Below are 15,969 nucleotides of genomic sequence, written 5' to 3' on the forward strand. Positions count from 1 at the left end.
AAATTCTTACCAGGCCCAAGGCAAACAACAGCTGTGCCGGAGAGTCTGGCAGCTGATTCGTCTTGGCACAGATATGCCTTGTGTTTCAATTAGGCAGGAACCCAAGCCTGACAATTAAACAGTGACATGCCTTTCTCCCTTCACGCCAGCAACGTATAGGGGCTTTCTCTCCCTTTGCGTCCATGCTGTTAGCGGTGGCGTTAACGACCAGGGACGCCACCACGTCACAGGACGTGTGGAAGGTGGATTTCCCATCTGGCGTTCCCGTGATCTCCTCGTCACCTCTGGCTGGGAGGGGTAGATGGGTTTTCTGGGGAGCATGGAGTCATGGGTCTCTGGGTGTGAAAGTGTTCAGCTATTGGGACGATTTTCAAATCAAATAGTTTTAAGCAAATAAGACTAAACATGCTTCTTTTACAGCATTTTTCATTAATTGCCCTTAACTCTAACCTACTAAGCAGGATTGAAGTAGAGATTTACGCATGCTCAGAGTAAATGCGATGATTTTTCTTGGTTTTTTTTTTTTTGTTTCTTTGCTTTTGTTTGTTTTGTTTCTTTGCTTTTGTTTGTTTGTTTTGCAAGGATGCTCTGAGTTTGGGGATTTACTTACATTTAGGAAAGACATCTAGTGAAAGGATGGTTTGTAGATAACCCCACAGGCCAAATTAGAAAAACATTGTATCTTATGCTGGATTCATGCAGGAAAAATAGTGCATTGGAAATGTTCGGATTTTACTCGCATGACGGTTATGGCTTACGTTTGGTTACTTCTTGTTACTCACTTTCTCCTCGTTCCTTGTTGACCTAGGACCTCGCTCATGGGGTTTACCACCCTTCACAAGCAAGTCGGTCCTATTGTCTGGGGGTGGCAGCTCTCACAGCAGGCAAAGGCCAGAAGGCCCTGTCCGGCTCCTGACGGGTCAGCCAAGGATTGAGGGTTGATGTCCAGCCAAGCCAGGCTTTCCCTGCTGTCTTCAAGCTGGTGCCCCTTCTCTCTCTGAAATGCTTTCCTTAGTTTGCACGTGGAGCTCACTTACACATCATGGCACCTTCTCACATTCTAACCAAAATGCAGGAGATATTCCTGGCTGTCACAGAGGAGGGCGATATTTAGATGATAAAATAATAGTCTTTACTATATGCCAAGTACTGTTCTAAGACTTTATTGATGTTAACTTAGTTCTCAGATCCCCTGAAGTAGATGCTGGTCTCATCCCCGTTTTATAGATAAAGAAGTTGAGGCAGAAGAGGTTAGGTAACTTTGTCCCGATTTTATGGATGAAAACATTGAGGCAGATGATCTTGTGTAACTTCACTGAGAGGACACGGCTGCTGAAGGGCAGCTCGAGGTTCGAACCCCACAGCCTGACCCGACCTGTGCCCGGCGCCTGTGCTCTGCCACCTACTACCAACAGTGGACCGTACATTTTTGTATGGGGGACAAGGAAAGTACGAAGGTTCTAGAGAAACTTGTGTTTAGAGAAAAGCAGCTATTTTCAGACCTGTTTAGACAATAAAATATAGTAGGCAGAGCTGTTTGACTCGCCCCTCTTGTTGCAAACTTGGAAGATGGCTCTGACTGAATGAAGAAACGGGCCTCAGAGCTTGTGGAAACACTGACACAAAGGACACATTTAAACACTTGTCTCCCTAATGGAGGAAATCGAGGCAGATGGAGGCTGTGCGATGTTTCACGATTATGAGGAAAGCAACGAACAGAAACATTTAGCGCTTTAGCAACCTGTGCTGTTAGCAACAGATTTACAAGTTAGATGTGTACCGAGTGTGACCAAGTCTGGACTTAGAACCTACAGTGCTTGCCTAGTTTTGGTGTATTCTTCTGTTACTGTTAGAATAAAACCCATCTGGTTATTATTTATTTTTTCAGGATTGCTCCATTGTATGCACATAAGGTGTGTGATATTGAAAAGAGGTCTCTTTTTATGCTTTGGGCATTAAAACACCTAGAGAATATCTCCCTCCCCCAGGTCCCACCACGATCTCGGTAGAGACCGTCCCACTCTCCCAGGTCCCACCACAATGGGGTTGAGGAACATTCCTCTCACCCAAGGTCTCCTGAGCCCCTTTGCAGTCAATTCCCTCTTCCCGCTCTGGCCACATTTGATTTCTGTCCCTGCGTGTCTTTTCAGGAAGCCCTATAAGCTGGATAATACGGTGTGTGTTTGGTGTGTGCATTCTTCCGTGTAGCCTAATGCTTTCTGGGACTTTCTCATATTGTTGCACCTGCCAGCAGTTTGCTCCATTGCATGGTTATCACACTTGGGGTAAACAGTCACCAGTTGTGGATGTTCTGGTTGCCTGAATTTTAGCCTGTTATGAATTTAGCTACAGAAACATCCACGAACAGCTCTTTGTGCCAACATATGTTTTCATTTTCCTTGGATACACACTTACATCTGGGATTTCTGGGTCATATATTAAATATATGTTTTGCTTTATAAGAAACTTCCAAACCATTTTCCACATGACCATGCAATTCTATGTTCCCAGCAGCTGTGAATGTATGAGAATTCCACTTGCTTCACAATGAGGGTAGGGTATTTTTTATTCTAGCAACAGCTGAATATAAAGCAAAAAGTGATTATGGGCCCATTTCAGTTATGGATAGACCTGTGTGAATCCTTAGGAAACCATGGCCCACTGCATTCAACTGTGCACTTAAAAATACATCCTGATTGATAGTTATCCCCAAATGCAGGATCGTTTCAACATCAGAGGATCTAATGACTTAACTCACTACTTGGATAAGAGAAAATATTTTGTATTATCTCAGTAGACACAGAAGAAGCATTTACATCCACTACTGTTTAAAATTAAAAGGAAATCTAGCAATGTAGGAATGGAAAGGAGAGTTTCCTTATATGCCAAATTATATGCCAAATTTTAGAGCAAATACTTTACATAATGGACAAATTTTACAAGCACTCTCCTTACAATCAGGCACATGACAAGGGTAACTATTCTGACAGCTCCTTTTCACATAATATTGGGGATCTTGGCCTATAGAACAAGGAAGGACAAATAAATGAGAGTGAAAGGGCTTGAAAGAGGAAAGACAAAGCTCTCATTAGTTGCAGATGATTTGAGTCATTCAACTGGAAAAACTAATAGAATCATTAAGCTATTAGAACTAATATGATTCAGCAAGGTTGTTGCATGTAATAACTAGTTACAATTACCAGTACACCAATAGTAAGTAACAAAACTTAAAAATAAGATTTCCTTCATAATACCAAATAACTCTTGAAACTATCTAGGAGCTGAACTACAAAAAACAAATAAAAAATGACCATGGAGCAAATTTTAAAACTCTAATAGACTACATAGAAGATCTAAATAGTATTCCCCATCCTTCTATAATTTAAGTTACAGCCTAATATTATAAGGATGCCAGTTCTTCACTATTTTATAAATTTATTGCAATCTCAATCAAAATTCCAGTAGCACTCAATAAGCTTGTTCCAAAAAACATATATTGGAGAAAAAAGACCCATAAAAGCTCAGTCAACTTCATATTTTCCCTATTAGATAATGAGAACTACGTCAAAACCACAGAAATGAAAGCAATATGTTATTGGTTCAGTAACCGAAATAAAGCCAGAGGAATACAGTAGAGAATTCAGAGATATTTGTGGATTTAATATTTATTAAATATGGCACCACAAAACAAGAGGGAAAAGAGAGATTATTTTGTACAATGTTTAGGAAAAATCAGCTCTCTATTTTGAAAAGAAATAAAACTGTATTTCTATTGAAAAATGCATACATCTGATAACGTTAATATCTAAGTTTGAAAGGTAAAACTGTAAGTAAGTAGAATAAATTATAGGAAAGTAACTTTGTGACCTATGCTTGGGAAAGACTTTTTTTTTTTTACATCTTTATTGGAGTATAATTGCTTTACAAAGGTGTGTTAGTTTCTGCTTTACAACAAAGTGAATCAGTTATACATATACATATGTTCCCATATCTCCTCCCTCTTGCGTCTCCCTCCCTCCCACCCTCCCTATCCCACCCATCCAGGTGGTCACAAAGCACCGAGCTGATCTCCCTGTGCTATGCGGCTGCTTCCCACTAGCTATCTATTTTACGTTTGGTAGTGTATACATGTCCGTGCCACTCTCTCACTTTGTCCCAGCTTACCCTTCCCCCTCCCCATATCCTCAAGTCCATTCTCTAGTAGGTCTGTGTCTTTATTCTGGTCTTGCCCCTAGGCTCTTCATGACATTTTTTTTTCTTTAATTCCACATATATGTGTTAGCATACAGTATTTGTCTTTCTCCTTCTGACTTACTTCACTCTGTATGACAGACTCTAGGTCCATCCACCTCACTACAAATAACTCAATTTCATTTCTTTTTATTGCTGAGTAATATTCCATTGTATATATGTGCCACATCTTCTTTATCCATTCATCCGATGATGGACACTTAGGTTGTTTCCATCTCCGGGCTATTGTAAACAGAGCTGCAATGAACATTTTGGTACATGACTCTTTTTGAATTTTGGTTTTCTCAGGGTATATGCCCAGTAGTGGGATTGCTGGGTCATATGGTAGTTCTATTTGTAGTTTTTAAAGGAACCTCCATAGTGTTCTCCATAGTGGCTGTACCAATTCACATTCCCACCAACAGTGCAAGAGTGTTCCCTTTTCTCCACACCCTCTCCAGCATTTATTGTTTCTAGACTTTTTGATAATGGCCATTCTGGCCGGTGTGAGATGATATCTCATTGTAGTTTTGATTTGCATTTCTCTGATGATTAGTGATGTTGAGCATGCTTTCATGTGTTTGTTGGCAGTCTGTATATCTTCTTTGGAGAAATGTCTATTTAGGTCTTCTGCTCATTTTTGGATTGGGTTGTTTGTTTTTTGGTTATTGACCTGCAAGAGCTGCTTGTAAATTTTGGAGATTAATCCTTTGTCAGTTGCTTCATTTGCAAATATTTTCTCCCATTCTGAGGGTTGTCTTTTGGTCTTGTTTACGGTTTTCTTTGCTGTGCAAAAGCTTTGAAGTTTCATTAGGTCCCATTTGTTTATTTTTGTTTTTATTTCCATTTCCCTAGGAGGTGGGTCAAAAAGGATCTTGCTGTGATTTATGTCATAGAGTATTCTGTCTATGTTTTCCTCTAAGAGTTTGAGAGTTTCTGGCCTTACATTTAGGTCTTTAATCCATTTTGAGCTTATTTTTGTGTATGGTGTTAGGGAGTGTTCTAATCTCATACTTTTACATGTACCTGTCCAGTTTTCCCCGCACCACTTATTGAAGAGGCTGTCCTTTCTCCATTGTACATTCCTGCCTCCTTTATCAAAGATAAGGTGCGTGGGTTTATCTCTGGGCTTTCTATCCTGTTCCATTGATCTATCTTTCTGTTTTTGTGCCAGTACCATACTGTCTTGATTACTGTAGCTTTGTAGTATAGTCTGAAGTCAGGGAGCCTGATTCCTCCAGCTCCATTTTTTGTTCTCAAGATTGCTTTGTCTATTCAGGGTCTTTTGTGTTTCCATACAAATTGTGAAATTTTTTGTTCTAGTTCTGTGAAAAATGCCAGTGGTTGTTTGGGGAAAGACTTTTTAGACAAAATTTGGAAAGTATAAAACACTAGACAAAAAAAACTTGGGTGAATTTATTTTCATCAGAGTTAAAGATCTATTTTCAGTGACGAACACCATGACAAAGTTAATGGCCAGTAGCTGACAGTAGTACTTACAAATGAGTAATATGTGAAAAAGTGGACCTGGATTCTTGCTGCATCTCAGAGTCACTTGGGGCCTGTGTTTTGGTGTTCCTGTTTTTGCCTCCCCCCGCCCTAAATGAACCCAAGTCTCTAGGAGTGGACATGGGCACTGGTATTTACCTAGAGCCCACCACCATGTGATAAAGGTTCATAATGAAGCCCACCAATTGAGAAAGATTATTGTGTGTACCATCCTGGAGACTTAGTATAAAGTATGGATTTATTATTATTTAACTTTTCTAGAACTCATTTTGTTCCATCAATGACAATTAAATTTCCCCCTACTTCTGGTTATTTCTAGCTAATATCCCCTCAAATAGTCCCTCTTCTACATTTTCTTGGATTTCTCTTCTTCTGGAATTCCTATTAAATGAATATTAGACTTAGTCTGTCATCTAAACTCTCTTTCACATTTTTCATCCTTTCAACTCTATGAGCTACATTCTGGATGATTTCTTCATATCTGTTTTCCAGTTCACTAATCCTATCTTCAGCTGTTTCTAATCAGCTCTTCAGCTCTTCACCCATCAATTGACTCTTTATGTTCAGTAACTACTCTTATTTCTAGTTTCACTTTGGTTCTTTTCAATCTTTCCATTTTTTATTATGGTGCCTGTACTCTTATTACATTTCTAGTCATTTTAAACAATTGATTTAAAGACTGTATATGATATGGCTCTATTGTCTAAAGTTTTTGTACTCCATTTCTGCTGATAATTGTATCCACCAACTCTACTTCATGGGGAAATATTCAAAGATGACCATGATCAGAGTTTATCGTGAGGGTCCTGCATGGCTTTAGTTGAAGGAATGATTGAGGAGGGTCTTGGTTTGCTCTGTGAGGTGCTCTGGGAGTCTTCCTGGCCAAGACCACATTTTTTTGTTTTTGTGAGCTCCTTGGCTTGGATATTCTTGTTTCATGTAGCATAAGTTAAAACTGCAAGAGCAGCCCTGTGCTTATGGATTTTGGAGGCAATTTCCTCACCTCAAGCTAAGGTAGCCTTGTCTTCCTGGGCATCCGGGTGGTCTTTCTAGTCCACACTTCACTCAGCTTTAGACACATGAACCTTCCGGCTTTGTGTGGCTTCCTCAGTCCCAGCTCCCTTCCTGAGATCCCAAGTCCTTGCCTTCTGTGTCCGTATGGCCAGTAAAGCCTGTGTCCCTCCCCTTCTTAAAACAGAAGCCAGTGATTTCCTGAGGCTGACAGAGTGTGCCTCGTAAGCTTACCACACTGTCTCTTTTTCATTTTTGCCCTTGTTTTCTTGCCTGCTCAACTATATACATTCATGCATCCTGGGCAAACCCTGGAATTGTTGTAATCTTCACACTAACTGCCCTAGAGTTTGCTAGTGGAATCAATATCCCTGCTTCAGTTGGGTATCCTAATCTTATTTCAGGAATGGTGTCAACCCTGTCCCTCGTAGCTTGTCTTTTAGTCTCCCCACTGTTCTGGGAACTTTCTACCCCTATGGTTATCATAGGTGCATCAAGTCTCTGAACACACAATCTCACTCAGGTCAAATTTTGAAACTGAAGCTGAGAAGACGCAGTGGCAGAGCTGAAACCTGGTAGGTTAAGTGATGTAGATTTCTGTTGTGTTTGTTTTGTTTTCTTCCGGCCATGTGGACCAGAGAATTAGGAAGACATGGTTTCCAAAGGGAAAGAAGAATAAGGAATTCATGTATCAAGGAGCAGACACAGGTGATGCGGGCAGAGTCCTGCTGACAGTTAAGTCTATGGCTTTGGCCTTTCCTGACTCCAAAATCCATTTTGTTCTTTGCTTCTTTTGATATTCCCATAACACATAATAAAATGCCTTCTGTTAAGCTAGTCCAAGTTGGGTTTCTGTCCCTTGCAACCAAAGGAGTCATTCATGTCCCCCTCTGAGTTCTCACAGTGACTTTCCAGTCCTCCCCGCAGATGAATTGGGAGAGTTTTCCTTTTCTTGATTCTGGGTTGCACTTTGATACCTGGCTCCAAAGGGACTCAGGTCATGTCTATACGTCTTTAAAAAAGCGTCTTCTAGAGCTAAGTCATTCGCTGTCTTCCTACAGCTCCGTTTTCCATGATGCTCCCGCATCTGCCCTGCTGCCTCCTTTTCTCTCTTCAGCCACCAAGTGACACCTGCTCCACAGGGACCAATGCAGTCACTGGGGGTCGTACAGTGTATATTCCAAGTATATCAAGGGAGACCTGACATTCTGAGGTTAATTCCTGGCCAAATTCGAACAAAATCCATGTGAATAAGATCTACTGCCTCTACCCACTGGATTTTGCTGCTTTTCTCTTTTCTTAGTGGTTCAAGAGTCTGGAAATAGAAGTGCTACTGCTATCTGAAAATTGTTTATGTTGTTTCAAGATCCGTTCTAAGAAAGGGTTATTAATGTTCTAAGATGTTGTTAGCATGAGATTTGTAGCAGTGTTTTGCAGATGGAGCTATTTTTTTTTATCCTGGTTGTGTGTGCTTTATCATCATTGTCTCTGATATAATCCAATTCAAGAGAAATTTTAAAATAAATGTGACCCGTGCCCATGAGTATAAAATTATTTTGGATCTTGTGAATGAGTGCAATTCTGCCCCAATGTGAAATCTCTCTTTTAGCCTTTTATTTGAAATAAGAACTAAGTTCTCCTTCTAGAACAGTACGCATCCTTGGGCCCAAATCTGCACTGTCAGCATCAGTTTATCATATCAGGTCATTACAATCACCAGGCCTTGATCTTCCAGCCTCCAGACTGTGAGAAATCAATGTCGGTTGTTCATACACTGCCCGGCATTTGGTGCTTTGTTTAAGGCCTGAACTGGCCAAGACAGGGTGTTTGTAAGTGTCTGGAGGACGCACAGTGAGCTAGAGCAGTGGGTCAAGCCCCTGCTGGTGGCCCATCCGTGCAGAGGCCTCCCGTTGTTTCCTGGCACCAGCCCACTCAGGGCCCCTGGGCTGGGCCATATCACCATCTCCAAAGCACCTCTGGGCCCAGAGCCAGAGCGTGCGGGTTTCTATGCAGTTCCCGCACCCCATGTGACTGCGGGAACTCTGAAGGTCCATCTGCCCCCACCACAGCAGACACAGTGTTTATTACACAGGTGCAGACATGAGGAACACTGGACCCAAGATCAAAGTCAACCTGACCTTGAGACAGCTAACGGATTTTGTTTAAATTCTTGGCCGTAATACTGAAGGGAGTATTGAAGCGACTTAGGAAGATGTATTGGCGGACGTTTGCGAGACGGGCTAGAAGGAGGGTGGGTGGATGAGGACAAAAGCTGAGGCGCAGGTCGGGTGATTCCAGTGTGAGGGACCAGGACCCAGCCTAGCACAGTGGCCGTCTGAAGGTGGGAGCAGGCGACGACGACAGGTATTGGAAGGAGAGGCAGTGATGGTTAGATGCTCAGTGTGTCGTTTGAATAGAGGGAAGGTTCAAAGCTTCATCCAGATTTTATATCGTTTGACAGATGGGCATCACAGTAGGATGAGTGTGAGTTAACTGGATTTGAAGTTATACTGTGACATCCAACTGGCCATAGATAGAGTAACATTTTAAATATAGAATTTCAGTGCAGATCAGAGGTCACTGTGAGGCACCTAAAAACGTCAGAGTGGCAGCCCTATGCGTCATGCACGCGGAAATGACCGTTGACTGGACAAGGCTAAGGTCACTGATGTTAGAGTAGTTCTGTCGAGGCGCTTGGCAAAGGGCAGGTTCAGAGCATGTTTTTCAGGCCCCTCTGGCCCTGCTACGGAGATCTCTTTCCGCTGACAGAGTGTTCAAACTACGGACTTCCAGTGCTTCCTTAGCCTTTAGAAGGAAAAATCACTTCATTTATTTGTTTTTTAATCAAGTTGATGAAAACAGCCCCCATCCTGTTTTTTTTTTTTTTTTAAATCCACTACTCTTTGGGGAAAAGAGATAGCTGGGGGTCTCTGAGGTAAGCCTGCCCCGTGCTGGTGTGATTAGAACATTTAAGCCAACCTGGGACCTTGCGAAGGTGACTGTGAACTCAGCGCAGCCCCTCAGGACCCGGAGTCAAGGGTGGAATTTGGAGCAAGGAACAAGCTCTGAGTCCTCAGACCTGGCAGTAACTAATGGCTAGGACTCTACTCAGGCAGATGTTGCTGCAACTGTCCTAGTAAAGGACGCAGCCACTGTCCTGCTGTGACCGGCAGGTCCAGTCCCCGGTGGCGCCCTTAGTGAAGCCCAGGACCCCGGCGCCGGCTCTGCAGGGACCCAGCCCCACACGGTCTGGGTCCCAGTTCCTACCAAGGTTATGGCCAGGTCAGCACAGGCTGGGGTCTCGGGTCAGTACACAGCACTCATTTCCCCATCTGAGGTCAGGCCGGTTAGACACGGGAGTCGGGAGACGGAGAATGGAAAGCAGCCTTACGGCCGAGAAAGCGGATGGGAGGCAGGCTCACCTGGGGCCGTGTTGTCCCGCCACCTCCCTGCCCCCAGTTCACGTGGTGAAGGCCTGACGCCTCTGTGGCCGTATTTGGACGAAGAGTTGAATCGGCCCTAGGACTGGCAGCCGTCTAAGAGGAAGAGCGCCCTCCACGTGCCCAAGGGGCGAAAGGCCACGTGCGCATATGGCGAGAGCCAGCCCATGACCGGGGAGTGGCCTCACCAGAGCTGACACCCTGCCCTTGGATTCAGCCTCCAGATGTGTCGTTAAGCCCCCCGGTGTACGGTGCTCTGTGAGGGCAGCCGGCGCCCATAAGCCTGGGGCCGGAGGCTTGCGGGCCTCTCCCGAATTCTCTCCCGGAGCCGCAGCCCGTGCCTTGCGGGGCTGGTGCCACCGCAGCCGCCCCACCACGCGGGCCCGGGGAGCGAGTGGGAGGGAGGGTTGGCCAGGCACCCTGGCGCTTGGGCCTGACCCAGCCGCCCCACCCGTGCCCGCTGGGCAGCAGTGGGTGCAGGGAGGGTCCCGGCCCACGGTAGGCCCCGTCCCAGTGACCGCGGATGACCGCACGGGAGGCCCCGTCCCAGTGACCGCGGATCCAATGTGGTGCGTCTGGTCCCTGAGCTCTCATGGTTGTTTGGGACCGTGGGACGTTTAGAAAGGACCCCTTGTCCCCTTTGGGCAGTGTAGACGGATTGATTCTGAGCTCGGCAGTGACAAATATTAGAATAGCAACAAAATGCAGTTTGGATTAATCACGTGTAAGCATAGCACCTGTTCTATATATAGATCTTACTATTTTTAATGCGTTTTGCTCTGTGGTCTAGAAAATTGCAATAAGGAAAACGTACCCCTTAAGCTTACTCTCCCCATAGGTTTCTCAGTTAATAAAAGGTGATCGAAACCACACGTGTTTTATTTTCCATCGCAGCCTGTCACAGCCACCTTGGGCGGCAAGCTTCAGCTGTTTCAGGCAGAATGACGCCGACCTGTGGGCTGGAGGCCGCCGGGGGCCCGCATGGGGCCTGTGTGTGGGTGCTCGTCCTGTGAGCGGCCGGCCGCGTCTATGCTGCCCTCATATCCGTGGCCTGCCCACGCCTCAGAAGGAATCCCTGCCCTGGAAGAATGGAAATGGCCTCGAGCACTTGTGCCCAGAGTTTAGGAAAGTTAAAATAGAAAGTTCTTCAATAAGAAATAACCTAGTATTTGTTTCACAACTTAGACTTTGCAGAGAGAGAGGGAAGGGGGAGAGAGAGACAGACACAGACAGAGGGACAGAGACAGAGACAGAGGTTGGGAGGGAGGGGGGAGAGTTCACTTTGGGGCGGTGGGAACACAGCTGTGGTGGTCCTAACCCCAGGCCTTCTGGTTGACGTGCCCTAGTTTTACTGGGTGAACTGGCCTTTGCCCGGGGCCTCCATCTCACACACCTTAGCTTCCAGGCCTCCCCCGCTGCTGTGGATGACCGTCCAGTGGGGACAGGGTCCAGTCGCCCCAACACGAGTTCCTCAGAGATGTATCTGCCTCCAGAGGTCCCACAACCAAGTCTTTCTCAGATCCCAGAAGAGTCAGGATGCATCTAGAGCAATTCCAGGTACAAACGACCAACAACACGGGAGGCCATCCACATGGAAACACCCTGTGAAGATCTAGTGTTTCCTGCCCCATCTGGACCCCTCCGAGCGCCCCAACTACCCCTACTCCCCTTGCTCCCCAGAGACATGACCCTCCAGCCCCTCAGAAACGTCTGGGGCTGGATTCCTGAGCTCCTCACTGTGATTCCAAACACTGACCATAGATATCCACACTTCTTGCAGAACGAGAAGCAAAATTTTAGCGTAACTAATTTTAATTTTTCTAACATTTGCAGTTATCCAGACATTTTTATCCATTTATAGTAATCATACTGTTCTTCTTTGTTAAAGTTAATTTCACTTAAAACTAGTTTAAAATAGGTCAATGGAGCATTCTATGGGCAAGTGAGCCCATAGAACCTTATTTAATAGTCTTAAGTTCAGTTACATCATTAAAATTTAGAAATTTTTGTAATATTATTCTTAATTCCGGTAAAATACACATAAAATAGAAAACCCCATCTTTAAGTGTACAGTTCAGTGGTATTAGCTGCAGTCTCATTGCTGTGCAACCATCACCAACATCCATCTCCAGAACTTTCTCCTCTTGCAGAACTGATATCCGGTCACCGTTAAATCCCAACTTCCCCTCCCCACCCCAGCCCTGGCGCCCACCATTCCTCCTCCTACCGTTCTACAGCATGTGGCTCCTCCAGGGACCTCGTATAAGTGGAAGCACACAGTGTTTGTCCTTTTGTGACTGGCTTTCTACTGAGCATCATGTGCTCAAGGTCCATCGGTGTTGTCACAGGTGTGGGAATTTTCTTCCTTTTTAAGTCTGAACACTATTCCGTTGCACTGATGGACACGTGGATTGCTTCCACACTTTAGCTATTGTGAATCGCACTGCGATGAACACTGGTTTCCAAGTATCTGTTCAAGGCCTTGCTTCCAATTCTTTTGGAAAAATACCTGGAAGTGGAATTGCTGGATCATGTGATAATTCTATGTTTAATTTTTTGAGGAACCTCAAAGCATCTGTACCATTTTACATTCCCACCAACTGTGCACCAGATTCTGGTTTTTTTGTTTGTTTATTTTGTTTTTTTGTGGTACGCGGGCCTCTCACTGCTGTGGCCTCTCCCGTTGCGGAGCACAGGCTCCGGACGCGCCGGCTCATTGGCCATGGCTCACGGGCCCAGCCGCTCCGCGGCATGTGGGATCTTCCCGGACCGGGGCACGAACCGCGTCCCCTGCATCGGCAGGCGGACTCTCAACCACTGTGCCACCAGGGAAGCCCCGATTCTATTGTTTTTAACATGCCAGTTTTGTGTATGACTTTCATACTAAATGTTAGTTTATGTTACGTATTGCTTTCATTTTTATATAAATTTTCTCCAGAGTAAGTCCTGAGTCCCATTACATCAAATGTGACTTTAAGAAAATAATTAATTTAACATTATTTAATGTCAATAATAATAGCTAAATAATATCTTAAGGAAAAACCTCTAATGTGTGAGCTTTATCAAGGGAAGATGCAGGACAAAGTGAATTTGGAAAAGCTACTGCTGAGATGACAGCCACGCCAAGCTGAGGGTGTGGACAGCGGGGCTCCGGGGCTGCTGACTCAGGCTAGGGGTGGACTGTTCTGCACTCAGAAGGCCTCCCCGGCTGGTCTCGATGCACAGCAGTACTTCTGCACACACCACCAGCAAGGGGCAGGGTGTTGCTGTCATTGGGTGCTGCCTAAATCTCTCTTGTTGAAATATAATGTTCATATTTTATCAGCATCATAAAGCAATTATACATTTTCAAGCAATGAGCAAGTGTACCATAAGTAAAAGTGATTGGTTCTTCTGCCTTCCTCAGAAAGCAGTATTAAAAATAATGTATTTATATCGAACTTTTAATTTTTAACTAGATCTCATTTCATTATCCCATTTTTATAATAACCATTGGAGTTTGATAGGAATTATTTTCATTTTCCAAATACTTGACAAAGGCTGTGTCACAGTGAGAGGAGTGATGAAATTTCATCTTGGAAAACCCATTTTAATGCATTCTTTTCACATACCAAATTCATAGGTTTAATCAGGTTGAGAGGAACTGGCTTTTGTCAGGTAGATGTGAAGGACATTGTTGCACCAGGCTTCCTAAGATGCTTTCACCAGGATAAAGACTGCTGGGATGGCACAGGTGGTGTGTCTGCTGGTGGAACCAGCATTGGAGATGGGAGGGGTGATGCTTGTGACATGGAGGGTAGAAACCAGGGGGTGGAGGGCATCCTTGCTGAGAGAAAAAGACCCCACAGGAGGCTTCTGAGGAGGCCAGACCGGAGAGGTGACCTCCTGAGGGCCGTGGCAAGACACCTCATACATGACAACCAGTGGTTTCAAAAGCATCTGGTGCATTGTGGAAGGAGGTGAGCCAGACCATCGTCTTGACCCCATTAGGATTTTGCTAGGCAGGCATTCCCCATCTTACGGGCAGGTAGGCTGAGGCAGCCTCCTGTGAAGGCCTTGTTCCAGGTGGGCTGCCTGGAGGAGGCAGGATGGTGAGGAAGCCTGCTGGCAAGCGCTTGGCAGGGGAAGTGGCACTGCTCTCCAGGGAGCCTGGCCTGGGATGGAAAAGTAGGAAGAGACGTTCCCCATCGTTAGAGGGCTGCTGTGCAGCCTGGCGGTTGGCTTTTCTTTGTGATTCAAGAGCCTGACTGAAGCACCCCCCTCAAAGAGGGCATCTGCTGCCCTGCAGGAGGTCTCCAGCAAACACACCGTGGCCACACTAACGAGAGCCAGGCCGCTTCCTCTCAGAGGCTCCTCTGTTTGGAGGATCCTGGTTGATTTTGGTAACTGACCGTTTGGGCCACTTGTGTTTTCCTCTTCTCATGCTTTACATTCCTATTCCTATGTTTTATCAATAAATTCACCAACAAAGAGTGAGGCCTTGAAACCCTGGGCTCCCACCCTCAACCCCAAGAAAAGCAGAACCCAGGCCCACGCATTCTTTCTCTCTCTCTCTCTCTCTCACTCTCTCTACCTGTGACCTCGCTGTGTGGCCCCAGGTGTCCTGGGGTCCTGTAAATAATAAACCTTTATTTTTTTCAAAGTTTCCTGAAGATTTTTGCTGAAGGATGTCTTGCGATCATAATAAGAACCACAAGGGCCGGTGCAACCACAACATTGATTATTGATAGGCTGAGATCAACACAATAAATTGGTGTTGTGATTGCACTTGGAATTAACCAAGGGTGATGCTCTTTACCTGCAACTTGCTTAACAACCATCTGACTCAGGTGAGTAACACCATCTGGGGAAGGACCACTGCTTGGCGGGGGTTGCAAGCTGCTACGTGCTTCTGCTTATTATCGCCTCTGTCGTGTGTTCCCTGTGGTGTTGATCCAAAGACCACGGCTGCCATAACAATCCAACACTCTCCCAAGAGCAGTGTGATCAAGGCCATCTGTCTAATGACTAACTGTAACGGCCTTAATTGACTATTAATGTGGGGAGGGTTCTCCATGCCTTGAGGCCAAAGAGAACTAAAGAGGTGGATTGGATGGCAAGGCTATTGTCATGGTCCAAGGAGAGGCTCTGGGCTAAAGGACGTGAGGACAGGATTCCGTAGGTGAGCAGGACGAGAGACCTCTGCCTTCAACCTCTGACTCAGTGAGTTGCGCCCGGACTACGTGTCCTAACCCAGAAGAGTGAAGTAACCTTGCACCCAGAAACCAGTGGCACCACCCCTGACCCAGTGGGATATTATGGATCCAGTCCCTGGTGTGATGTTGCTAAAAAATAATGGACAAATATAACGTCTGGAACACCTGGTGCCAGCACTTCCTATGAACCCTGAGGAGGTGCATCAGCTCCTTGACAAATGCAAAACACCATGGAAGGCTCCTGGGTGTTGCTCTGTGCAGGCCTGGCGGCCTTTCCCAAAGACTCTCTGCATTGCCCAATGGAGGCAGACCCCAATCCCGGAGAGGTGTCTTGGGACACCCTGGAGAGGAAAGAGGCTGCCTATGAAGGGGGCTCACAGTGACATCATCCCGAATGTTTCAGTGGCAACACAGAAGATTCAGGTAACAGGACAAAATCAAATAGGAACTGAGATCAGAAACTACACCTTAGTTAAAATGAAAACTTTTATTGAAGATTTTATGCAGCAGAAAGGAGAGAGGGGAATGAATTGGCTATTGTGGGATTTTTTTGTTTGTTTGGAATGAGCTCTTATTATTCACAG

General features: G+C 45.2%; 1 long non-coding RNA gene across 4 annotated transcripts in view; it reads left to right on the forward strand.

Moving 5' to 3' along the window:
• LOC117196251 (uncharacterized) overlaps positions 1-15,969 on the forward strand; it is a 150,236-nt gene that overhangs the window by 92,389 nt on the left and 41,878 nt on the right. For all 4 annotated transcript variants that reach the window (XR_004476336.2, XR_007470654.1, XR_004476329.2 and 1 more), the window contains one exon: positions 14,834-15,808. This is a non-coding gene — a long non-coding RNA (uncharacterized LOC117196251). The remainder of the gene's footprint in view (positions 1-14,833; positions 15,809-15,969) is intronic.

This window comes from Orcinus orca, chromosome 12 (assembly GCF_937001465.1).
Source record: "Orcinus orca chromosome 12, mOrcOrc1.1, whole genome shotgun sequence".
Taxonomy (NCBI): Eukaryota; Metazoa; Chordata; class Mammalia; order Artiodactyla; family Delphinidae; genus Orcinus; species Orcinus orca.